Source organism: Macaca nemestrina, chromosome 10 (genome assembly GCF_043159975.1).
Source record: "Macaca nemestrina isolate mMacNem1 chromosome 10, mMacNem.hap1, whole genome shotgun sequence".
Classification (NCBI taxonomy): Eukaryota; Metazoa; Chordata; class Mammalia; order Primates; family Cercopithecidae; genus Macaca; species Macaca nemestrina.
In genome coordinates this window covers 8,333,238-8,359,630 of record NC_092134.1, presented here as the reverse complement: position 1 = coordinate 8,359,630, position 26,393 = coordinate 8,333,238, and the positions used below count along the sequence as shown (strand labels likewise).

At 50.8% G+C, this 26,393-nt stretch overlaps 1 long non-coding RNA gene across 1 annotated transcript; it reads right to left on the bottom strand.

Annotated features, from left to right (window-relative positions):
- Positions 1–7,019: 7,019 nt before the first annotated feature.
- LOC139356611 (uncharacterized) lies at positions 7,020–18,945 on the bottom strand. The gene is made up of 3 exons (XR_011608705.1): positions 18,353–18,945; positions 15,659–18,306; positions 7,020–14,526 (listed from the first exon to the last, which is right to left on the bottom strand). It is a non-coding gene; the product is annotated as an uncharacterized lncRNA (long non-coding RNA).
- Positions 18,946–26,393: the final 7,448 nt, after the last annotated feature.

Here is a 26,393-nt window from a genome sequence, read left to right as displayed (position 1 = left end):
TCCTCAATAATTTTTAAGGGTGTCGTAGGGTCTAGGGGCCAAAAAGTCTGGGAACTGCTCCCTTAAACATCAATCTTACTTTGATCCTTAAATTAAAACAGCTAACAGCAGCTGGGCACAGTGGCTCACGCCTGGAATTCCAGTACTTTGGGAGGCCAAGGCGGGCGGATCACCTGAGATCAGGAGTTGGAGACCAGCCTGGCCAACATGGTGAAACCCCGTCTCTACTAAAAATACAGAAATTAGTTGGGCGTGGTGATACACACCTGTAATCCCAGCTACCTGGGAGGCTGAGGCAGGAGAATCGCTTGAACCCAGGAGGCGGAGGTTGCAGTGAGCCGAGATCGTGCCTCTGCACTCCAGCCTGGGTGACACAGTGAGAATTCGTCTCCAAAAAAAAAAAAAAATTAGCGACGAGTTACTTTGCACTTTCTATGCACCTGGCGTTTGTCTGAACCTTGTGCATAGATAGTTGTACATAGACATGCACATAGATATTAATTTAACAGCACAAGAACCCTCTGAGGTGGGTTTTAATTACCCCATTTTATATATGGGGAACTCAGGCTCCAAGACGGGACACCCCTTGCCCACCAGGGGCCACTGCCTCTGGGGAAGCCCCCCACTGGGACCCTCAAAGTCTGGTTCCAGGGTGGCTGAGAATCTAGGACAAACCACCTGGAATCCTCCAAGTTGGCCTGCACCGTGGAAAATCCCCTGAGGCTCACTGGTCCAGACTACCTTGGGGAACCCCAAACCCTGGCATGTCTAGTCACTTGCTCTGAAGGAAGCCTGGCTACCGCTCACTCACCCACCTCCAGCCACACTGGACCTCCGGCTTTTCCGTGCTGCTCTTTGGACACCCAAACTGTGCCAGCCTCGGGGTTTGTGCACCTGCTGTTCCCTCCCGCCGGAATGCCTTTCATTCACGTGGGGCCCGTCATCATCCCTGGCCTCATGTAAAACAGCAGCACCCTCTCCCACCCTTCTTCCCTTCCACCCTTTCGCTGCTCTATATTTCCTGTGTGACACTCAGCACCATGGGACATTGTGTCATGGATGCACTTGTTCAGGGGCTTAGCGTCTGTCTCCCTGTGGGAATCTAAACCTGGTAAAAGCCCAGGCACAGCAACAGGTCCCAACATGGTGGCCTCAGTGAGTGGATGGGCAGGAGACGGGGACAGGAGAGTCATGTCTGGCTACAGGGACGCCCACCCACCTCCTCCAGCCTGGCTGACCGGCACCGTGTTGGCCTGCTGCCTAGACTTGCCAGATCTTTCGATTTTTCAAAAGAAGCTGAACATCCAGATTTTTATGTAAAATCTCCTCGTTTTTTTTTTTTTTCACTAGCAACTTATTCAAATTAACAAAAAGAAAAAAAAAAACAGCTTGGTGAGCCAAACCTTATGTAGATAAACTAAGTTTGGCTAATCAGACTTGCCTTGCCTTCTAAGGGGAGGTGACATTTGAACAAGACTGGAAAGCCTTCAGAGCTAGGCACAGGCCAAGCAGGGGAGGAGGAGAACAGGGTTGTGCCAGGCCAGCTGGGGCTGGGTTGTGGGGAGCATTTGAGAGGTCCGCACTCCGAAGACAGGCCTGTCACCCTTCCCCTTGGCTTCGGAAGTCTCCCCACCTCCCCACCGACCCCAGGCCCAGCTGGCTGCAAGCCATACACTTGAAGCATATGCGTGGAGTGTTTTTGAGAAACGGAACACACAATACATCGCAAATAAGGCTGCTCCTCCGTCTGGCTGGGACACGTCTCCACGCTCCGCCAGATGGTCCCCGGCCGCCTCCCCAGCTGAGGCCGGGGCTTTGTGAGGTTGCATTCTGCGTAGAGGCTCCTCTCCATCCTGCAATAGGATGCTGGGAAGCTCTTTCCCCGGGGTGGCCGGGAGGATTTTTCTTGGCCCACAGACAGGAAGGCTGATTCAGCCGGGAACCTTCTTCTGCATTCAGAACCCTCACAGCTCCATCCTACTCCATCCTCCTCCATCCCCCGCCCACCACGCTCCATCCCCTGCCAGCCCCCATGACCCTGAGCCCCAATGCGCTGGCGTTTATTGCTAATTGTTTTCAGACAGATGGTGTGGCTCAGAGTCTAATTCCCCAGGCTAGGGGGCGGGGACGCTAGAGGAGAAGGCCGTGACCTTGACCGCTTGCATTCTTGAAGAAAATGTTTAGCCCGGCCTGGGAGGCGGGGCGGGGAGCAGTGACGATGGCAAGGGCTTGCAGAGGGGAAGTTTCAGGGCTTTGAGAAGGGAACAGGGGAGTAGGAGGAGGCTTTGAAATGTGGGAACCAACCCTGGAGCCCCAAGGGCTGATAAAGCTGGCTGGAGAATGGCCCCCCCTTCAGGAAGCCCTCTGGGATTGAAGCCTGCGAGGCAGGGAGAATTCCTCCTACAGGGTTGAATTTAGGGATGTGGAGAGTAGGGGATTTGTGGGGAGGGTGGAAGACCTCTCCACAATTTAATAAGGAGCCTCACTTTTTTTGGGGGGGGGACAGAGTCTCACTCTGTCGCCAGGCTAGAGTGCAGTGGCGTGATCTCGGCTCACTGCAATCCCCGACTCCCTGGTTCAAGCAATTCTCCTGCCTCAGTCTACTGAGTAGCTGGGATAACAGGCATGCACCACCAAGCCCAGCTAATTTTTGTACTTTTATAGAGACAGGGTTTCACCATGTTGAACAGGATGGTCTCGATCTCCTGATCTCGTGATCCGCCCGCCTTGGCCTCCCAAAGTGTTGTGATTACAGGTGTGAGTCACCGCGCCCGGCCAGGAGCCTCCCATTTTAATGTAATTTCAACATGATCTGAAGGCTTACAGAGCCACCAGCATTTCAATAGATCCCATGAGTCTGCCAAGCTGAATGAAGACCCCAAATTACAGACGAGAAAAAGAGGTGACCTCTGAGGTTAGATGACTTGCCTTAGGTCACACAGTCCACAAAGATCCTTTGAGCTCTCACTCTGTGCCTGGTGGGAACACAGCCACGGCAGAGGACAGGACTGACAAAGTCCGTGTTCACAGACTGCATAGGTTTGCACAGGTTTGTGAGAGGAGACGGACACAACTACAAAGGAATACGTTCAGAAACGGAAAGGACTAGAAAGAGAATAAACTAGGGAACGGGGTAGGCAGGGACCTCTGGAGAAGATCAGAGACGGCTTCTCCGAGGAGGCACGCTCAAACGTCGAGCCTTGAAGGCAGAGTTGGAACAAACTGTGTCTACATCTCAAAACAGAGAGAAAGCCAGTGCAACGGCCCTGGGGTATGGACGAGCTTGTGTCCAAGGAGGGGAAGCATGGCCCTGGAAGCCATGATGGGGTGTATACAGAGCTGAGATTGTAAAGCCCCTTCACCAACGTCATTGAACACCAAATGCACCCACGACTAGAGGGCGAGCATCAGCATGATACCAAAACAGCAGGTTGGTCAACATCAGGTTATTTCAACTGGCTTTCTTTGTAAGGGTTAAAGCAGAGGGGACTTCTTCATGCTGGCTCAGGTTGACTGGGCCCTCCTCGATGGGTTGCTGTGAATCTCCAGTCTATTAGAAAAGTTGCCCCCATTTCTTCTATTTCTGTTTTCTTTTTCCTTTCTTTTTTGTTTTTAGTGACAGGGTCTCTGTCACCCAGGCTGGGCTGCAGTGGCACAATCATAGCTCACTGCAGCCTCAACCTCCTAGGCTCAAGTGATCCTCCCGTCTCAGCCTCCCGAGTATCTGGGACTACAGGTGTGTAATGCCGTGCCTGGGTAATTTTTATTTATTTATTTTTTGCTTTGTCTTGTAGAGATAAGGTCTCATTATGTTGCCCAGGCTGGTCTCAAACTCCTAACCTCAAGCAATCCTCCTGCCTTGGCCTCCCAAAGTGCTGAGATTACAGACACGTAAGCCACTGCGCCCAGCCCAAACTGCCCCCATTTCCAGGCTGTTTAATTACGCAGCACCTGCAGGAATGGCTCCATTCTTGGTCCGCTGGGGCCTAGCAAAGGAGCTCAGTCCAAAACAAGGGCCTCGTATAAATTTTATTTACCAGCTATGGAGGAAAATAAAGCAAGGAGGGTGGGAGAAATCAGGGGGATTCAGGTGTGACCTTAAATAGGAAGGTCAGGGAAGGGCTCCTGAAAAAGCAGAAAACAATGGAGGAAAGACCTGAAGGCGATGAGGAAGTGAGGCAGGCTGGAATGACGGAAGGAAGGAAGGGACTGATATGAGGTCCCTGGAGCAGCCAGATTCACAGAGACAGAAATTCTTTATGAATCTGGCTATTCCAGGGGCTTCACATCAGTGGAATCTGACATATTTGTCCTTTTATAACTGACTTATTCTACTCAGTATGTCCTCAAGCTTCATCCACATTGTAGCCTGTGTCAGAATGTCCTTCCTTTTGAAGGCTGAGCAATATTCCATTCTTTCTGGAAGGAAGGGCCTTCCAGAAAGAGGGAGCAGCTGGTGCGCAAAGGCCCTGGGGAAGGTGTGTGCTTGGTATGTGTAAGGAGGCCAGAGCAGATGAGGGAGAGGAGGAGGCACTGAGGTCCGGGACACAGCACAGGGTGAGGGAGTAGGCCCCGCAGGGCATCGTGGGTTGTGGTAAGCCTGGCTTTTCCTCCAGGGACAAGGGAAATTGTTACAGGTGTTTGAGCAGAGGAGTGGCACGTCTTGACTTAGGTCTAGCAGGATCCCTTTGGCTGCCAACTGGAGAATCAGCTGTGGGAATGATGGCTGAGAGGCCATCGAGGAGACCACTGCACCCATCCAAGCCAGAGATGATGCTAGCTGGAACCAGGGGAGGCAGTGGACTGGAGAGAAGTGGTCAGAGCCATGACAGATTTTTTAAAATTGTAGTAAAATACACAGAACATAAAATATATCATCATAACTCTTTTCAAGCATACAGTTCAGTGGCATGAAGGGCCTTCCCACTGTTCTGCAGCCATCATCACCACCTGTCTACAGAACTTTTTCATCTCCCCCAATTAAAACTGTCTCCATGGCTGGGTGCGGTGGCTCACACCTGTAATCCCAGCACTTTGGGAGGCCGAGGCGGGCGGATTATGAGGTCAGGAGGGTCAGGAGATCAAGGCCATCCTGGCTAACACGGTGAAACTCCATCTCTACTAAAAATACAAAAACTTAGCCGGGTGTGGTGGCGGGCGCCTAGAGTCCCAGTTACTCGGGCGGCTGAGGCAGGAGAACAGCGTGAACTCGGAAGCCGGAGCTTGCAGTGAGCCAAGATCGTGCCACTGCACTCCAGCCTGGACAACAGAGTGAGACTCCATCTAAAAAAAAGAAAAAAAACCTGTCTTCATGAAACACAGCCCTGGCACCCACCATTCTACCTTCTGTCTCTATGAATCTGGCTACTCCAGGGAGCTCATATCAGTGCAAACTGACAGTATTTGTCCTTTTATGACAGGCTTATTCTACTTACTATAATGTCTTCAAGATTCATCCACAATGTAGCCTATGTCAGAATGTCCTTCCTTTTCAAGGCTGAGTAATACTCCGTTGTATGGATAGACCGTATTTTGCTTAACCATCATCCATTGACAGACACTCTGGTTGCTTCCACCTTTTGGCCGTTGTGAACAGTGCTGCTGTGAACGTGGGTGTGCAAACATCTCTCCTACTCCTTGAGGATGGATTTTTAAGGTATGGGCAATAAGATTCGCTGATGGTGCAGATCCAGGAGCATGAGAAAAAGAGGCGTCAATGTGGACCGAAATCAGCTCAGCTCCTGCCCCACCCTGTCTTGATGGGCAAAAGGCCATTCCACCTCTGGCATTCTAGGACATTCTTTTGAGACATTTCATAGCATGGCCTCAGCTCCTGATCCCTCATCTCTGCCATTTCAACCTCGCAGGGGCTCAACTTCCCTTCTCTTCTGCCAAGCCTCCCAGGTCAGCATCTGCCCGCCTTCATTTCTCAGACAGGCAGACCATCTCAGTCAGTGCATGCTATCAGCCTCCTTGTCACTGTTGTCCTCCCACTGCACCTCAGTAGGCTCAGATGAATGAGACACGAGGCTCTTGAGTGTGCTAGAACTCAGCTGAATTTCTGCTTTTAGTCCCATTCAGCAGAAACAGAGTCTTGCTTAGTCTTGAGCTTTTGCTCTCTTTTTCCACTCTGCCCAGGGATTGACGCTACTCATGGCACTCCTAGGCAGTGAGTTTGTGGACCTCCTTGGGCCAAGAGTCCCCACCCATGTCCCTGAGATGCCTATGGTCTCATCTGCCTTTAGGTCTTGGTCTGGTTCCAATGACACTGGCCTCTCTTCTGCTCCCCAAACATACTGAGTGAGTGCCTACCCCAGGGCCTTTGCACTTACCATTCTGGTCCTTGCCCACTTTCCTCTTCATTTTGCCACCCCTACTCACCCAGCAGGTTCCAGCTTCAACCTCCCTGCCTCAGAAACCTCCTCTATGCCCCCTGAAGCCAGGCTCCCAGTCAGCTCCCCCCATACCTCCCTGGAAACTTTCCTTTCCTGATACTTGTCCCATTGGGAGAGAGAGACAGGAGGGGGCAGTGGTTAACACAAGGATTGAAGTCAGACTGCCTGGGTCCAGATCCTGGCTCTCACTGAAAAGCAGAGTGACCTTGACCAAATCATGGAATTCTCCCATCCTCATTCATAAAATGAGGATAATCATGATCCCCATGCACAGGGTTGTGTGGGCCCCACACAAAGTGTGCCGTGAATAATTGTTGCTCTGTGGAATTCCTTGCTCACTGACATCTTCCCCACCTGGTGGTAACTCAGAGGAGAGAGGCACTGGGTCTGCCCCGGGGTGCAGGTGTACCTGATGTGCTCTCCAGATCAGGACCAGCAGGGTAGATGGATGGACAGATGGATGTTCTAACTCTGAGTCCACGCAGCAACCTCCTCCTCCTCCCCGGTGCCGGCACCACCTCCATCCAGCCCCTCCCCGCCCTCCTGCCACTGGGGGCTCACCTGACCCAGCCCCCACCTCCCCAGCCTCCTGTATCCACTCAAGTGCAATTAAGCCAAACTTTTGATTTAAGATATTTATAAAGGCACTAAGAATGTCCTCTAATATCAGCTTATATATTTTTAATCTGCCATTAAAGTGATTTAAAACGGAGCTCCGATGGATGGGCGTGATGAAAATTAAAAGTCTCCATCACCTTGTGTCTGGCTGCAGAGCCCCAGCCGACAAGGACACAGTGGGGCGGGGGCACCCCACCCCGCCAAATTAAGGGGAAACACAGCCTTGCCTGCTCTTCTCCAGGGCTGGGGCAGCCAGGGAGACGCGGTGTCATTAAGTAGTGAGCGCAAAGGGCGGCAGTGTCTGCAGAAGGAGCCACGCGGCCGCCCTTAATGAACGGTGACATCTGCTCAGCTCTTTAATTAACGAGCCCCCATGCACTGTGGCAGGACACAGGACCACGTCCTCTGTGCTTGCAGGAAAGAAAAAAAAAAAAAAAAGCCAGGCAGGGAGATGACTACAAATATGCAGAATGATTTTTTTTTTCCTGCCTGCTTTTAGAAACTGGAGAATGGAACCCAGCTGCGACTGTTCCCTCTGCAAGGCCATTTCCCGGGACTGGGTTCCTGAGGAGCCTGGTGGGTGAAGGCGCTCTCACCCCATGCCCGGTGTTCAACCTTTTCTTCACCCTTCTCCCACCCCCGGCCTCTTCACACACAAGTCTGAAATAAATGAAGGCAGCCAGAGCACAGGGGTCTGAGCTTCCCCCAGGCCTGGGATGAAAAGCCATGAATCAGCCCTGTGTTAAATTTCCCCATCATAAATTCACTCATCCACAACTGCATCCCAGCTTCCTCCATGACAACAGGCTGCCACCCACAAAGACACCAAGCGGGGGCTGTGAGAGATTCCAGATCTCACAACAAGGATAAGGGCCCAGAACAAGGGCCACTAGTGGCCATCCAGGGCTTAACCTCTAAGACATTGCGTCTTCCCATTTTCATGCTGGAGGCAGGGTTTACAGAGAGCCAGGCTGCAGTGGGGAGATTTTGACCTGAGGACCAGAGGCCCAAATCTCTGGTTTGTAACATCTCAAAAAACTTGGCCCTTGTGGCTTAATGGCCCAAAAGGTAGCTCTGGAAGAGCCCTGCCCCAACCCCAAATACATCAGCTACAGGTTTTTGTTTTTTTCCAGAACCTTCTAGAGTTTTCTATAATTCAACTAAATTTCTGCTTTGTGTCCCATTCAGTGGAAAACAGAACCTTGGCAAGTCTAGTGTTTTCCCACTCTTAGCCTACTCTGCCTAGGGATTCAGTCTAGCTGTGGCCTTCCTGTAAAATGAGTCTGTGGACCTTCTTAGATCAAGGGTCACCACAGATGCCCCCAAGATGCCCATGGTCTCATCTGCCCTTAGGCCTTGGTCTAGCTCCAGCTACACTGGCCTCTTTTCTGCTCCCCAAACATACTGAGTGAGTGCTCACAGTCACAGGCACTTATTTAGCACTTACTGTATGCCTGGCTCTCTGCAAAGTGGTTTATATGCAGTAGCTCTCACACCAACCCTATGAAGAAAGGACTATCACCAATGCCACTTTACAGAAGCAATTCTTCTGAGGAACACCAAGAGACAGTGTAGACAAGCTGAGAGTTATGTGCCTGAAGAGTGAGATAGTTGGGGTATTTATCTACCCAACCTCCACGTGTCATCGGTTGAAGGTGTTAAACTCTCCAGCAGTCTCTCCTGAGGAGGCTTAGTGAGCACCAACAGCACCTACTCTCCTCCCTCCCTGCACTTTCCTGTCTGGAATGTTCTGGAGCTTTGGCAGCCATGTTGGCATTACAGAGAAAGGTATAAGAACTGCTGAGGCCCTGACATGGCCTGGTTTCCAAAACAGCTTTTGCCAGGCTTCTTTAAATATCCAATTCTACTTGCTCATTGCTGATATGTAGGAAAGCAATTGACTTTTGTGTATTTACCTTGTATCCTGCAACCTTGCTATAATCACTTTTTCATTCTAGTGTTTTTTTGTCATTGTTTTGAATCTTTGGGATTTTCTAAACAGTTGTGTTATCTGTGAAGAAAGTTTTATTTCTTCCTTCTCAATCTGTATACCTTTTCTTACTTGTCTTATTGCATTAGCTATGATTTCCAGTATGACCTTGAAAAGGAGTGGTGAGAGTGAATGTCCTTGCCTTGTTCCTGACCTTAGGAGGAAAGAACCTAGTCTCTCACCATTGAGATGTTAGCTATTGGATTATCGTAAATGTTCTTTATCAGTTGAAGTTCCTCTTTACTCCTAGTTTGCTGGGAGTTTTTGTCGGGGATAGGTGTTGGAGTTTTCCAAATGCTTTTTCTGCATCTATTGATGTGATCATATGATTTTTAGCCAGGTTTCTTTTTAGAAGAGGAAAACAAAACTCCCATTTTGTTCAGGCCACCGATAGTTAAGCTTTCTGCAACTTGCAGGCAACAGGCATCCCTAACGGATATGAGGAGTTACAGGAAGGAAGGAAATGGATGATATGGGTCTGGGCTGCCTTTTCAATAAATGTCCTTGTGACTGAGATATTGGGTACATTAGTCTCCCCTGGCTGCCGTTAACAAAGTACCACAAATGGGGCGGCTTACACAACAGAAATGTATTCTCTCACAGTTCTGCAGGCCAGAAGTCTGAGATCAAAGGGCCAACAGAGTTGGTTCATTCCATGAGAATCTGTTCCTGGCCTCTCCCCTAGCTTCTGGTGCTTTGCTGGCAATCTTTGGCATCCCTTGGCTGGTGGATACGTCACCCTGATTTCTGCTTTCATTTTCCCATGGCATTCTTCCTGTGTGTGTCTGTGTCCAAAGTTCCCCGCTTTAGAAGGGCACAGTCATATTGGATGAGGGATCCCCTTATTCCAGTATGACCTCATCTGAACTAATTCCATCTGCAGGGACCCTACTTCCCAAATAAGGTTGCATTCTGAGGCACTGAGGGTGAAGTTAGGACTTCAGCACATGAATTGTGGGGAATGCAACAGGGTCTATAACATCAGGTTAGGGAAAGTTTTCTTTTTATGATCAGGAGTCTTGAGGGCACTTATGGCCATCAGAAAGGTCTAGTTGGGAAGGAAGAAAGGAAAATCCATTGTGTGTAGTTTCTGAGGGACTGGCAAGAGTGAGAGCCCCAGCCCAGAATGAGTGACTGGCCTTTCCTGGCCAACCACCGGGATGCACATGGGGTCCCTGTGTGAGGACTCCTCCTTCCTGAGCAGCCTCCATCTCGGGCGGTGGGCCCGGGGCCAGGGGGCAGGCAGTGGAGGGGGCCCCCACGCCACGTTTTGTGGCTGAGCTGAGGCTTCTGCCCTCGCAGCTGGGCTGACCTCCTGCAGGCCGGCCTCAGTCTAAACAAGGGCTGAGTGTGTTTTTCTAGGCGAGAATTGGGCTGGGGTTTGCCCGGGAGCCTGGTTCAGACAGGAGCCCTTTGAAGGCGAGATGAATTGAGACAATGTCTCCTTCCAGCTGAGGGCAGGCAGCGGGCAGGAGCAGCCTTCCAGAGGGCCTCTTGTCCAGGGATGAGGAGAGGGTGGGAAGGGGAGCTTAGCCTCTGGGCCACCATTGGGCCTGAATGACCTCGTCACCTAACAATCCAGTAACTGAGGCAGTGACGGATTCTCGCAGCCTTTGCCAAAGCCAGCCTTGTGCAGGAGCAAGTGACAGGAGGTGGTCCCAGACAAGTATCTCTTTTATTTTCAATAATTATGCACGTATTTAATGTATACTAGAAAAATATAGTTAGCCCATCCCATTAATGGTGTCCCAGGTTGCATTGCTTCATGCAAGGTGACATTTCAAAATTTAAAAAGGAGGTTACTGGAAACTACTTGTATGCCCATCAGCGGTGAATGGATAAGTGAATTGTGGTACATCCTTACAGTGGAAAACTACACAGCAATGAAAAAGCCCATCCTGATCCGCACACCAGCATGGAGCCACAGCTACTGCGTGGGCTGGTGACAGGTCCTGCTCTTAAAAGAGGGAGAGGCTGAGCACGGACCCAGCACGTGGGCCCAGCACTGATGCTGTTCCAAGGCTCCACCCCTCCCTGGCCTGTCTCTATATCAAGCCAGTTGTCCCCCAAAATGTGCCTAATCACTTCTTATCTCACTGTTGCAATTCTGGTTCAGATGACCTCACTTCTTACTTGGCTCCCCTGGCCCAGCTTATTGCCTCTTCACACACTGCACTTCCACACTGCACAGATTCATCTTCCTAAACTGCTGCTCTGATTGAGACTCCCCTGACCCCACTGCCATGACTCAAGCACCTTCTATGGCTCCCTATTACCCAGAAAATAAATATCAAACTCCTCAGTGTGTTGTTTCACAATCCCAGGACCTTCTGAGCTGGCTTCAGTCGTATGTGGTATACCAGCCACAGCAGTGAATTGGCTACTTCCTCACTGTGTCCCACAAGTTCTCTCCTCTTGATCTTCTCCTTCTACCTGGGATACCTTTTCTATAACCTCAACTCTAGAAGTCTCTTTTCTTCTGAAGGTGCAGCTTTAAATGCTACTTCCTCCTTGCTAGTGAGAATGAAACACATCTCTTTCCTCGTTTTTCTGCCTGTCTCTCCAAGAACGCCCTTATCATTTTTCTTGGACCATGGTGATTTGACTCCCAATCTCAGGGGATCAAGATTTTAGAACAGTCACTCCAAAAGAGCAATGCTTAACCCAGAGGAACGAGGCTCTGATGGTGACATTTTAGGCACTCATGCCTGGTAGAAGAAGGCACCATGTTGATCAGGGAGCCCCTTCCCTGGAAAGCACCTACACCAAAGGCCACAGACTCCAGCAATTGGAGTCTGAGAAGAGACGCTATGAGCTTATATCACGGAGGTTGTCTTGGAAAAGGGATAATTGATCTGGGCCTTGAAGGTAGATGGCACTCAGGGAAGTGGCATGGTTCTGGGGAAAGAATTTAGAATTTGTGGACTCAGATAGGCTGGGCTCAAATTCCCTTTCTGCATTTTTTTTTTTTTTTTTTTTTTTGAGACATGGTCTTGTTCTGTCACCCAGCCTAGAATGCAGTGGTGCAATCATAGCTCACTGCAGCCTCAACCTCCCTAGGCTCAGGTGAGTCTCCCACTTCAGCCTCCCAGGTTGCTGAAACTACAGGCACAGGCCACACACCCACTTAATTTTTTGTTTCTGTATTTTGTAGAGATGGGGTTTTTTCATGTTGCCTAGGCTGCTCTCGAACTCCTTGGCTCAGGCGATCCTCCTGCCTCAGCCTTGCAAAGTGCTGGGATGAGACTTTGGCTATCACAGAAGCCCCAACTCAAATTGCCCTCAGCTAAAAGGAAAAGTTATTAGCTCTTGTAATGGTAAATTCCAAGGTAGTGCTGGCCTCAGGTATGGCTGAGTCCAGGGACCCAAGCAATGGCCTCGGAACACATGGCTGTTTGTGTCCCTGTTGGCTTCCTCCTCAGTCATGTCCTGCCTTCACCACGGAAATGCCATCCAAGCAGGCACAGTTAAATATACTTAATCAGTCCAGATTCTCACTTCCCAACTGTTTCTGCAACAGTCCTGGGATACCTCTTACTGGACAAAATTGGGTCATCCAATGACCCCTGAACCAATCACTGAGGCAGAGGTTTGGAAATTTTGGATAGGCTGAGCCTTAGTCACATGCCCATCTCTGGACCAATGGGGAGATCCAGTTCAACACAAACCACATGGTCTGAGATGAGAGAAGGGCTGTCTCCAAGTAAACTAGAGGGGCCGTGACCAGAAGGGGCAACTGATGTCCAATAAAGTTACCGAACAACTGCGGGACCTTGTACAGGTACCTTATGCATTCTGATGCTCAGAGCCCTTGTTTGTAAGGTGGGAAAATGACAGACCCACCCAAGGGGAGCTGTAGCTAGTTGTGTGATGATGGTCGTGAAGACATCTGGCACACTATCGGAGCCTAATAATGGCTCGCAGATTCAGAAGCTGGGCTGCAATTAGAGCAGATAAGCAGGAAGGATGGAAGTAGCTGTGTTTTCCAAGATGGCTACAAATTCTCCCATCCCACTGGCTCTTTTTACATGTGAGGTGGGCACTCCTGTTATTGGAGCTGGGAGTTATGTCCCTCCCCTTGCCCAGGGCTGAGACTGCAGTGGAAGGGAAACTGGGTGACTTCTGAGGCTGTTACAGGAGGTGTAATGGCTTCCTCCTGGCCCTCTTGGGACACTTTTTTTCTGGAGCACCATGTTGTAAGGAAGCCCAAGCCACACGTGGAGGCTCTGGCCCCAGCTGAGGTTCCACCTGACAGTCACTATCAACTGCCAGACATGTGGGTTGAGATAACCTTAGCCCCAGTCCATGTGTGACTGCAACCACAGGAGAGGCCCCACACCAGAACCATCTGGCTGAGCCCAGTCAACCCCGGAACCATGACATAACAATAACATCATTGCTATTGTTTTATGCTGCTAAGTTTTGGGGTAACTCCTTATACAGCAACAGATACCTGGAAAGGGGAACATGGAAGGATTGTATGCAGAGGCTATGGTGGGAGGCTATGGTGGCCTGATTTTATCACAGGATTTGTCTCCAAATCTCACTGGTTCACATGCCAGGTAATCCTAGTCTGTACAAAAGAGAAAAAGAAGAGGCTGTGCCCAAGCTCCCTGAACCACACACAGCCCTGTGCCCACTTCAGCCCTGGGCGGAAGTGGACTCATTCACATCATCAGGTCCTGGCTGTGAATTTCCCAGGACAAAGGGGTGGCCCCACAGCTGTCGGGGCAAACCTCCTTCGGTGCCTTCCAACAGCTCAGGCCAGCCCAGTTCTCACTGACTTGTGGATGGAACCTGTCACCTTCAGAGGAAGGGGGCAACATAAACCTTTGAAGGTGAGTTTGCTAAATGCTTGCATAGCGAGGCCCCTGCACCTCCCTTTGCTGAGACTAGGGGAGGCTGAATGGCACCAGTCCCTATCTCTCAGCCCCGCTCAACCCCGCTCAGCCCCATCCTTCTAGCTCAGTCCTGTGGGACCACCCCATCCTTGGGCAGCCCAGCTACACCAGCAGGTCACCGAATGTGGATTGTACCCAGGTGGTGTCTACACAGATCAGAAGGTAGTTCAGATAATGGGATCCTTTGAAGCAGACGATGAAACATTCCACTCCAGACCTCAAACACCCAGGTGGCTGCCTGCCCCGGGCATTCAGGCGTCACTGCGTGGCTCCCTCCCCACCTCCTTGAACCACCCATGGGAACAGCCTCTGCCTTCTCCTTGCTGAACTGCTATTTGCCCACTTTAAAAACAACTCCTCACTTTCTCTAGGCAAATAAATGGACTTAAAGAGGAAAGCTTCGATCACCCCATAATCGGAAAGCTGATATCACTTGCTGGAAGAGAAGGTGATGGCGAAAGTGAACACAGAGAAACAAAAGGTGTCACCCAAGTCTGGTTTCTGTCCTGCTGCCTGAGGAAGGTTTTAAATGGAAACCGTTTCCGGCTGTTGTGAAGGAAGTCCTGCCAACCTCACTCAGTGAGGTGTCAAAGACATCTCAGCACCCGTGGAGAGTTTCTCCCTGGAGTTGGTGGAAGAACAGGAAAAAAAAAAAAAAAGGAGTGGTTTTCTTGCTGTTTGATATTATTTAATGCTGTGCCTACATCCATTCCCGGTCTTCCTAACCACTTGGCGGAAACCCCAAATTAAGATGATAGGAAATGCTTGCACAGGGCTTGGGTACCTCCGAGAGCATTATATGCACTATCTCATTTAATCCTCATGGTAGATACGGTTATCAGTATCACATGGGGCACAAAGAAGTTAAGTAGCGCATCTGAGGTCACACAGCCAGTGAGTGGTGAAGCTGGGATTTGAACCCAGTTCTCTTGCTTGAGTCTGTGCTCCTAACCATGCAGCATGCTGAGAAGCACAGGTTTACACCCATCAGGTCCTAGACAACTGCCCAGAGTCTCTGTACTAGAGTGAAAAATGCCCTCAGCCCACAATTTATGTCACTCCCCGGTACCTACGAATGTGACCTCTGGAAATAGGGTCCTTGCAGATGTGATCAAATGAAGATGAAGTCATACTGGATTGGAGTGGGTCCTTATAAGGAGGAGGAAGTTTGGACAGAGACATGCAGGGAAAAGCCACGCGACCACAGAGGCAGAGATTAGAGTGTGGCAGCCATGGCTAAGGACTGCCAAGAATGCTGGCAACTACCAGAAGCCGGAAGGGGCCGGCAAGTATCCTCCCTGACAGCCTTCAGAGAGCGCGTGGCCCTGCCGCCACCCAGATGGTGAGGGAACACGATTCCTGTTGTTTTTAGCCACAAAGTTTAGGATGTTTTTTCCCAGCAGTGGCAGAAAACTAACAGTCTTCTTGGCCTGTGTTTGGGGGGACATGTCTCCCACAGGAACAAGTGCCCCCTGGGAAGGGGTCTGGAGTTAGCTGAACTGCAGGAAATCTGTTGTTTTTTTCTTGGAAAAGCTGAATTTTCACCTTTCCCCATCTGCTCAGAGATCTTCAGGGACAGCCTTACCTTCCCATTGGCTTCTGTTGCTGTGTTACTTTGGCCAAGTGACTTAACCTCTCTGAATCCCATAGTGGATTTTGCAAGCAAATAGGCGGTATGAGTTTGTTCTCACACTGCTAAAAAGATATGCCTGAGACTGGGTAATTTATAAAGGAAAGAGGTTTAATTGACTCACCGTTCTGCATGGCTGGGGAGGACTCAGGAAACTTAGCGTCCTGGCAGAAGGCAAAGGGGAAGCATGACACCTTCCTCACAAGGCGGCAGGAAAGAGAATGAACGCGGTGGCAACTACCAAACACTTATGAAACCATCAGATCTCATGAGAACTCACTCACTCTCACGAGAACAGCATGGGGGAAACCGCCCCCATGATTCAATGACCTCCACCTGGGCTCTCCCCTGACACGTGGGGATTATGGGGATTACAATTCAAGATGAGATTTTGGGTTGGGAGGCAAAGCCTAACCGTATCATAGACCTAGAACACCTGCCCCAGGGAGGCAGCTGTTATATCTCCGTGGATTAAGATTTCAGGAACTTTTATGGAATTGCCAAATGTTTTCTTTAAGTTGGGCTAAGGATATGGTATCTAAAGCTTTTTTTTTTTTTTTTTGTCTCATCATCATCTGAAATTCTCTTATTTATTGGTTTGTTTGTTTAGAGTCTGTCTAGGCCCATGTTGGCTGATGGAGCTTCCTGTGATGATAGAAATTTGGCTATCAGGCACTTGAAACGCGGCTGGTACCACTAAGGAACTGAATTTGTAATTTTATTTAATCCAAATGTAAATAGATACATGGATTGGTTTCCTGTAGCTGGTGTAACAAATGATTTTAAAAGTAGTGGCTTAACACATTTTATTCTCTTATAGTTCTCAGGTCACAGGTCTGCAGTGGGTCACACCTCAAAGCAAGGTGTTGGCGAGGCTGCATTTATTCCTGGAGGCTCCAGGAGAGCCTCTGTTTCCTTGTCTTTTCCAGCTTCTAGAAATCTTCTGCATTCCTTGGCTTGTGGCCTCACATCATTCTGACATCTGCTTCCATGGTCACATCTCCTTCTCTGACTCTGACTCTCCTGCCTCCCTCTTATAACGATCCTTGTGATGACCTTGGGCCCACCCAGATCATCCAGGAACATCTTCTCCCATCTCAGATTCTTAATTTAATCACATCTGTAGAGCCCCCTTTGCGGTATCAGGACACATATTCACAGGTCCCAGGGCTTAGGACCTGGACATGCTGTGGGCCATGGTTCCATCTCCTGCTGCGTGGGGCTAGGGGCTACCGTATCCAACAGACAGATCCAGACTGGACTGTCATTTCCTAGGGAAACTGCTTCTGTCTTAATCGCCATTGTGCCCTGTGTCAGGCACACAGTAGGTGCTCAATTAATGTGTTCAATTAATGAAATTTGAACATTGCTTCTACAACATGTTTGCTGAACAACATGTTGGGTTTAAATTCTGAGTCTGAGCTAAATTTTGCAAATTGGAGACAGTTGTCATGCTGCCTTTAGCCTGGGCCTTGGGCGCTGGTTCTGTTCCGTTGTGCTGTGTGACTTTAAGCAAGCCTCTGCGCCTCTCCAGGCATCAGCTTCCCCATCTGTACAAAGAGCCAGGAGGGAGGAAGCCAGACGCTGTGAACCACCTGCAAACAGCCTCGTGGGGGCAGAGAAAACTGGGACGCAGAAGCCATGGGGCTGGTCCATGGGCAAGGCCTTGAGGGAGGCGAGCAGTCCACCCCAAAAGTAAAAGCATATTTCAGAAAAATGGTGTGGGAGACCAGGAGGGAGACCTTCTGAGCCATCTGGGGGAAAGAACTTGGGGGCCTGGACTGGGGTTAGAATCAGTGACTTCCAATGCTCTGCCTCTGCCTGGATAGTTCTCCCAAGCCATCTCTGACTCTACACATCCTTCGAGACCCAGTTCAAATGGCCCTTTCTTAAGGAAACCTTCCTTGACTCCCCCAACCCACCTCTGACCCACAGGAAGAGCTCAGGGTCTCCGGGCCTCCACAGAAGCTGTGCCGCCCCCATCGCAGTCCAGAGATGTTAAATGGCTTGCCCCAAGTCACATATGCCAGTGAGTGGCAGATCTGGGATGTGAACCCAGGTGATCTGGCTCTAACATCTGTGCTCTTCCTGGGCTATGTATGCACATTCACCACACGCACACATGCATACATGCACACAGCACACACACAAAACACATGCACATCCCTCATCACACACACAGACCTGCACATGAACACAGACACAGACATTCACCCTAATACATATACCCGCACACACACATTCATCCTAATACACACACGTACCTGCACACACACACTCATCCTAATACACACACGTACCTGCACACACACATTCATCCTAATACACACATGTACCTGCACACACACACTCATCCTAATACACACATGTACCTGCACACACACATTCATCCTAATACACGCATGTACCTGCACACGCACATTCATCCTAATACACACATGTACCTGCACACGCACATTCATCCTAATACACGCATGTACCTGCACACACACAGTCATCCTAATACATGTACCTGCACACACACACACACATCCTAATACACACATATACCTACACACATACACTCATCCTAATACGCACATGTACCTGCACACATACACTCATCCTAATACACACATGTACCTGCACACACACAGTCATCCTAATACACGCATGTACCTGCACACACACACTCATCCTAATACACACATGTACCTGCACACACACACACACACACATCCTAATACACACATATACCTACACACATACACTCATCCTAATACGCACATGTACCTGCACACACACACACACACACATTCATCCTAATACACACATGTACCTGCACACACACAGTCATCCTAATACACGCATGTACCTGCACACACACATTCATCCTAATACACACATGTACCTGCACACACACACTCATCCTAATACACACATGTACCTGCACACACACATTCATCCTAATACACACATGTACCTGCACACACACACACACACACACACACACATCCTAATACACACATATACCTACACACATACACTCATCCTAATACGCACATGTACCTGCACACACACATTCATCCTAATACACACATGTACCTGCACACACACACACACACACATTCATCCTAATACACACATGTACCTGCACACACACATTCATCCTAATACACACATGTATCTGCACACACACACACATTCATCCTAATACACACATGTATCTGCACACACACACACATTCATCCTAATACACACATGTACCTGCACACACACATTCATCCTAATACACACATGTACCTGCACACACACATTCATCCTAATACATGCATATACCTGCACACACAGTCATCCTAATACACACATGTACCTGCACACACACATTCATCCTAATACACACATGTACCTGCACACACACATTCATCCTAATACATGCATATACCTGCACACACATTCATCCTAATACACGCATGTACCTGCACACACAGTCATCCTAATACACACATATACCTACACACATACACTCATCCTAATACACACATGTACCTGCACACATACACTCATCCTAATACACACATGTACCTGCACACACACACACACATTCATCCTAATACACACATGTACCTGCACACACACACTCATCCTAATACATGTACCTGCACACACACACACACATCCTAATACACACATATACCTACACACACACACATTCATCCCAATACACACATGTACCTGCACACACACATTCATCCTAATACACACATATACCTACACACATACACTCATCCTAATACACACATGTACCTACACACATACACTCATCCTAATACGCACATGTACCTGCACACACACACACACTCATCCTAATACACGCATGTACCTGCACACACACACTCATCCTAATACACACATGTACCTGCACACACACACACTCATTCTAATACATGTACCTGCACACACACACACACACACACATCCTAATACACACATATACCTACACACACACACATTCATCCCAATACACACATGTACCTGCACACACACATTCATCCTAATACACACATATACCTACACACATACACTCATCCTAATACACACATGTACCTGCACATGCACATGAGGTACACATCCTTAAAGACATGAATATACATGCACATGCATGCACATATCCACATTGCCCCACAGACACAACACACATGCATATCCAGCTACACGCACCTATATGTACATGCACACACAGACACCTCTGCACTAACACAGACTCCGCCTCACACCCATTACAGCCACACCCCACACAGCCATGCATACACACATGGGCACACACTTGTGCATGCATATTCCTTCACACATTCATGTACACATGCATATATACATTCACCCCACACACATATACATATGTGCATGGCATATGACACATGGCATATTCATTCACACATCCTACACTTGCCCACACATCCATATACACACACGTATGCACACATGCACATAAGTACACATATATATACACATGACATATACACAAAACATACTTTTTTCTTGAGACAAGGTCTCACTTTGTTGCCCAGGCTGGAGTGCAGTGGCACAATCACAGCTCACTGCAGCCTCGACCTCCTGGGCTCAAGCGATCCTCCCACCTCAGCCTCCTGAGTAGGCAGGACTACAGGTGCACACCACCATGCCTGGCTAATTTAATTTTTGTAGAGTCTGGGTCTCACTGTGTTGCCCAGGTTGGTCTCAAACTCCTGGCCTCAAGCAATCTTCCTGCCTTGCCTTCCCAAAGCACTGGAATTACAGGTGTGAGACACTGTGCCTGGTTCCACACTCATATTCTTTTGTACATGTGACCACGTGACACATATGTATGCATATATGTGCACACACACATCTAGACCAGATGCTGGCCTCCTAGCATAAGCTTATTCACTTGCACACACACATATTAACTACTGGCCCAGCACACACACACCCACAGGTGTGCACACACAGACGTGTGTGAAGACCACTCATGCACACACCTTGTGTAGGGGCTATACCTAAATGTAAAATCTGTGGAAACACCACTGGAGCAGCATTCATAGGCACATAAAACACGTGTGTGTCCAAATATTCACATGTACTATGCACTCAGTCACAAACAGAAAACCATGGAACTGCAATATGTGAACTAGGAAATCTCCTCATTCTCTTTTCCTCTCTGCATGCCCAGATATGCATGTGCACACACAAGACATGCCCAGATCCTTCTGCTCCCACTGCCTGTCCCCTATGCCCTCCCTCCCCACCCTCTCCTCTATGCACTCAGTGTATTGGTGAGGCCTAGGGGCAGAGAGCAACGCCCTCTGGTCCTGGATGACCTCAAGGAAGAGGAACGGAGCAGCTGCCTGGCCTCGCCTGCTGGGAAGGGGGACAGCGGGCAGCACAGTGGGAGTTCTGGGAGGACAGCGGATTCCAACCCCAGCCCTGGGCTCGACCCCACCTGGCCTGACCCTGGACACCCTGATCACACTCTTCCTAACGCCTGCCCACCATGCTGGGTGCTGGGGCCAGATGCAGACCCAACACACTCCAAGGTATGCAGAGGAGACCCAGAAGCTGGGGAAGAGTATGGATCCTTTGCTTCACCCTGAAGCCCCCCGTCTGGCCATGCTGAGCAGACAGGAAGATGACAGCACAGTGTAGGCTGGTGGGGGGACGCCTGCCCGTCCAGCCTCCTACGCAGCAGATGGCCAGCCATCTGCAGGCCCCCTCCTCCTCCTCTCTCCCTCCCTCCTCCCAGCGTGGCCAGGCCTGGTGCTGGGGCGAGGCTGCTCGAGGCTGGCAGAGTGTGTTGGAGCCATGTGCTGCCTGGCGGGCAGGCAGGCGGGCAGGCAGTCAGGCAGGCTGGGAGGCTGCTGCTCCGAGAAAGGCATCCAAACACACAGGCAGGCACGGCCTTCTGCGCTGCCCCACCCCTCTCCCCATACTGTGTGCACCTCTGTTCCGGGATATTCTGGGGCTTCAGGAACAGAACAGTCCTTCATCCCAACAGTCATTCATTCAACAAACACTAAGTGCTTACTAAGTGCTAGGTACTGGAGATACAGGAATGAACAAAACAAATATTTGTTGAGCACCTACTATGGGCCAGACACATTTTCGAGAACAATTGATACAGCTGTGAGCTAAAGGAATATACATTAGATGCCTGCCCTGTGTCAGGCACTAGGCTGATGACAGCAGTGACAGGATAAATGCTTAGTGAGCACCTACTGAATGCCAGGAGCTGGTCTGGGCACTGGGAATACAGCAGTGAACAAATTATTTGTTGAGCACCTACTGTGTGCCACACACATTTCTAGGTCCAGAGGCTAGAAGAGCAAGCAATAGCATTATTTATTGCACACCTACTATGCACCAGGCTGTATGCTTTCTGGGCACTGGGGATAGAGCAGTGAATTTATTGAGCACCTACTGTACGCCAGACACATTTGTAGGCACTGGGGATAGAACAGTGAGCAAAATAATTATTTGTTGAGTACCTACTGTATGCCAGGCCCTGGGTGGTGACCAAGAAAGTCACTGTCCCCATCCTCTCTCAGTCTCCTGGGTGAGCAGCAGTGACTACCTGATGCCTCAGGCAGAACTAAGGCTGGCGGGGGGAAAGGATAGTGGCATTCTTACTGGCTTCATTATTTTAGACGGGTGCAGTCAGGGAAGGCCCCTCTGAGGAGGTGTCTTGGAGCAGAGACCTGGGTGAAATGAGGAGGCCACCCTGAGGATACTGGGGAAGAAGGATGTTCCTGGCAGCGGGAACAGCCAGGGTGAAGTTTCTAAAGGGAGAAAGTGCTTGGTGTGCCCTAAACGGCCCAGAGGCCCCTGCCAGGGGAAGGGGAGGAAACTGGTGGGAGATGAGGGGTGGGGTAGGACCCTGGTGAGTAGTCTGGGGAAACTGAGGCCTGGGAGGAGGCCCCAAGGGTTGCCAGTGGAGTGTGGGGGGTACCATGAGCATGTAATTATGACAATGACCTTGGGTGCAGGAAGCTTTCCCTGGGCCCAACCTCTGCCGAAGGGGGTATCAGCATTTGACCCACTGACCCTGGGATGCCAACCCCGTAATGATGCCCATTTCACAGGCAGGAAGACAGGACATGGAGGTCAGCTCGGATGAGAAAGCAAGAACTGGGGCCTGCCTCTGGTTGGGTGCTCCTGATCCATCCAAGGGCAGGCCAGGGAGACAGGTTCTCTCAGCCCACGCGGGCACCACTGCCGTGTCCCCACCAGGCCACGGACAGCTGGGCTCCCTGTTAGCTCCAACTGAGCGGTGGCCTCTGAAGGCAATGTCCCCGGCCGACCCTCTGCTGGCGCCTGAAGCTGTCAGCCTTGATTCCCGGCGGGCTTAGTCACCCCATACAAGTGACATTTATTTATTCCCTCACACGGGAGCGTGGAGAGAATTAATTATTTAGCACCGAGGAAGCACTTTGAACATGAAAGTGCTGAGGAGGGCCTGACATTACAGAGAATAATGTTTCCTCCTCGCTACGCCCGCGGCTCCGGATGGCAGAGCCATCAACCCCCAGGGTCCCACGATGGGGGCGGAACCCCCACCAACCCGCTGTGCCAGGAGGCGGGGGAAAAAGGCTCTGAACTTAGAAATTTCCCTTCTGTAAAAGGAGGGAAGATAGTGAAGGAAAGAGGGAGGAAGGGAGGCAGGGAGCGGTGGAGAGGGAGGAAGGGAGGAAGAAAAGGAAAGGAGACAAGAAAGGAGGAAGGTTTCACGCACATCTTCCAGCCACTGCACACGGGGGAGCTGGAGGCAGAGCAGAACTGAGTCACGAGGACATCATTATGGCTCAAAAAGCATTTTCTCTCCGCTATTTCCCAAGGTCTTCAAAACACGGGGGCGCTGTCAGCACAGACCCATATCACAACAAGGAAACTGAGGCTCAGAGAAGAACAGCACCTTGCTTGAGGTTGTACAGTTTGGCCACAGTAGCTGGGAACTAAATCTGTGTGTGCGCTTGTGTGTATATGTGGGCATGTGTGTGTGCGTGTGTGTGTGCGGGCATGTGTGTGCGTGTGTATGTGGGTATTTGTGTATGTGTGAGTATGTGTGCAGGCCTGTGTGTGTGTGTGTGCAGGTGTGTGTGTGCAGGCCTGTGTGTGCATGTGTGTATGTGCGCATGCACACCTGTGTGTCGGGGTAACCCTGTCTGAATGCAGCTGCCAAGGTTCTCACCTATGGCAGGACATGTCCCCAGGTCCCTGCTCCCCAGGCACCGGAATCCCCAGGGTGCATGACAATGGCCACACCACAGCAGCAGCCAGCGAGACCCTGGGGTCAGCCCTGGACGCTGAGCCTCTCTCCCTCCTACCGCTCCGAGGATTCCCACGTTGGGGCTTCCCCCAGCCTGCCCGCCACCTCGGGGCAGAGGCAGGGAGGAGAGATCTGGGTGGGGAGCAAGGGATAGGGGGAGTAAGAAACAGTCTGGTAGGGAGTTGGAAGTTCAAAGTTTGATTTGACTCCATATTTACCCAAAGGAAATCCATCAGGCTGGAAATAGACAGCTGGAGCCAGAAGCACCGAGTTTGCCGTCCCTGCAGGTTCCACGGTCTCTGCTCCTCTCTTCAGAGAGAAAAAGGCTGGCGGACGCGCTCAAGCCCCGTCTAAGTCAGAACCAGGACACCCCAGCAGAAGAGGAGACATGGAGGTCACGGGGGTGTCCCCGTGCTTCCTCCTGCCCTGCAGCCCCAGCTGCATCTGATTCACCTCCACTTACCCCGGTGGCCAGAACCATGCCTGCATTCAATAGGCGCCCTGGGACCTGAATGTTATCTGAGGGCCCCTGTAAAATGAAATAGAAAAGAACTGGGGGAAGCAGAGGCCTTGCTTAGGCAGGTACATAACCTCTGGTGCCTCCGTTTCCCTATCTGTAAAATAGAAGCAAAAGTGATGGAACCGCATTATAGATGGGAGTAGCCTAGCGCTTATTCCCAAGGGGCTTCAAACAGCACCTGGCCTGTGTTAAGTACTTGTTCAGTCCAAGCTATCATCAGGGACCAACACTGGGCATATCCCCTGACAGATGCTTGATCTTCACAGCAACCTACATGCAGGTCCTTGTGAGCCCATTGTACTTATTTAAGAGACAGGATCTCACTCTGTCACCCAGGCTGGAGTGCGGTGGCATGATCACGGCACTGCAGTCTTGACCTTCTGGGCTCAAGCGATCCTCCCATCTCAGTCTCCCAAGTACCCAGGACTACAGGCACACACCACCATGCCCAGCTAACAGTTTTATAATTTGTAGAGACTGGGTCTTGCTATGTTGCTCAGGCTGGTCTCAAACTCCTGGCCTCATGCAATCCTCCTGCCTCAGCCTCCCAAAGCTGTTTTGTTATTATTACTGTTCAGATGATGACACTGAGGCCCAGATAAATAAAGTAACTTGCTCAAGGCCACCCAGCTAGAAAGTGCCTGGGCTGGATTCAAGCCTGTCACCCCGCCCCTGCCTCCTGGACAGACAAATGGCTTAGACAAGAGGGCAGGGGGCTCCCTGGTGGGAGGGGGCTGACCTCGAGGACCCCCAGTTCAGACTGTGGGAGTCTCTTGATGCTAATCAGGCCCCCGGGGGTGGCCTTGAGGCTTCCCTGCACGGCCGCCCTCAGAGAGCATAACTGAATGCTGTGTGCTTTGAACCAGAAAATGCTCCCGGCTATAAATTAGGGGACTGCCCATGGGCACAAGGCCCTGCGGCCACCTCTGCTGCCCTGGGCCAGGACGGTGGAGGCCCCCCAGGCTCCCTGGACAGCTGGGAAGCCCGCTAGAGGCTGCTGCCATGGCGACGGTGCCGGCTGCCCTCACTCTGCGTGGGCCACATCCTGCCTCTCCCGGGACGAAGTGGACTGGGGCTCAGCCAGCCACCTCTCCCTCCTCCTCCTCCCTCCCCTGGGGTCATCTGGGGGTCCCAAGGGCTGCCCGCCCATCTGCAACCCGGCGGGGCAAAGCCAGCTCAAAGACGCCCCTCTCTTAATAATGACGAGCATTGAGCACTTAGCCCCTTATGAGTATTGGTGGCTTAACTCACAATAGGTGAAAAGACTGAGGCCCACAGAGGCAGCATTGCTTGCCCAGGGTCACCGGACTAGGCAAGAGCAAAGATGGGGTTCCAAGCTGGGGTTTCTGACCCCAGAGCTCCATTGCAGAGTACAGTGCAATGGCAAAGACATGACCTCAGGAGCAAGACAAGCTGTGTGACCCTGGACAAGTTACTCAGCCTCTCTGGGCTTGGGCGTCCCCTTGGGCAAAATGGGATAAGAGTGCCTGCTTCCTAGGGTCCTCAGGAGGATTCCATCTGTTAATGCATGTACAACACTCACAGCAGGAACATACACCGAGCAGCTGCTGGGTCTTGGCCTCACTGTCTCCCAGAAACGGGTCCTGGGATGAGGTTTGTAGACACATGCTTCAGGGCAGGCTGCACAGGGGAGATGGGACAGGGCAGGGAAGGAAGCCAAGCCCACGTGTCACTCAAGCCAACATCCCAGCCTCAGCCAGATCTGGGTCTGAGGAACACCCAGTTTGTCCTGCCCCAAGGCAAGGGCTCAGACTCACAGTGGTCACCCAGGGGCTGCCCCAGGGAATGATAGCCGCCAGGCGGGTCAGCTGCCTGGACATGGGGCCAAAGCACCGCCAGCAGCCTGGGAGCAGTGCCCAGAGCGAGGTGAACATACAGGCAGTTAGGAGCGAACTGGAGAGAAGGGACACAGAAGCGTCATTGAGAGGCCCGGGGCACGCGGGGGCGGAATCCTGACAGTAAGCCTCACACTGCCCGAGTTCCAGGTTGTTATTTTAGGGTTTACTGCCTACAAACTTCAACTCTGCAACACACCCATCT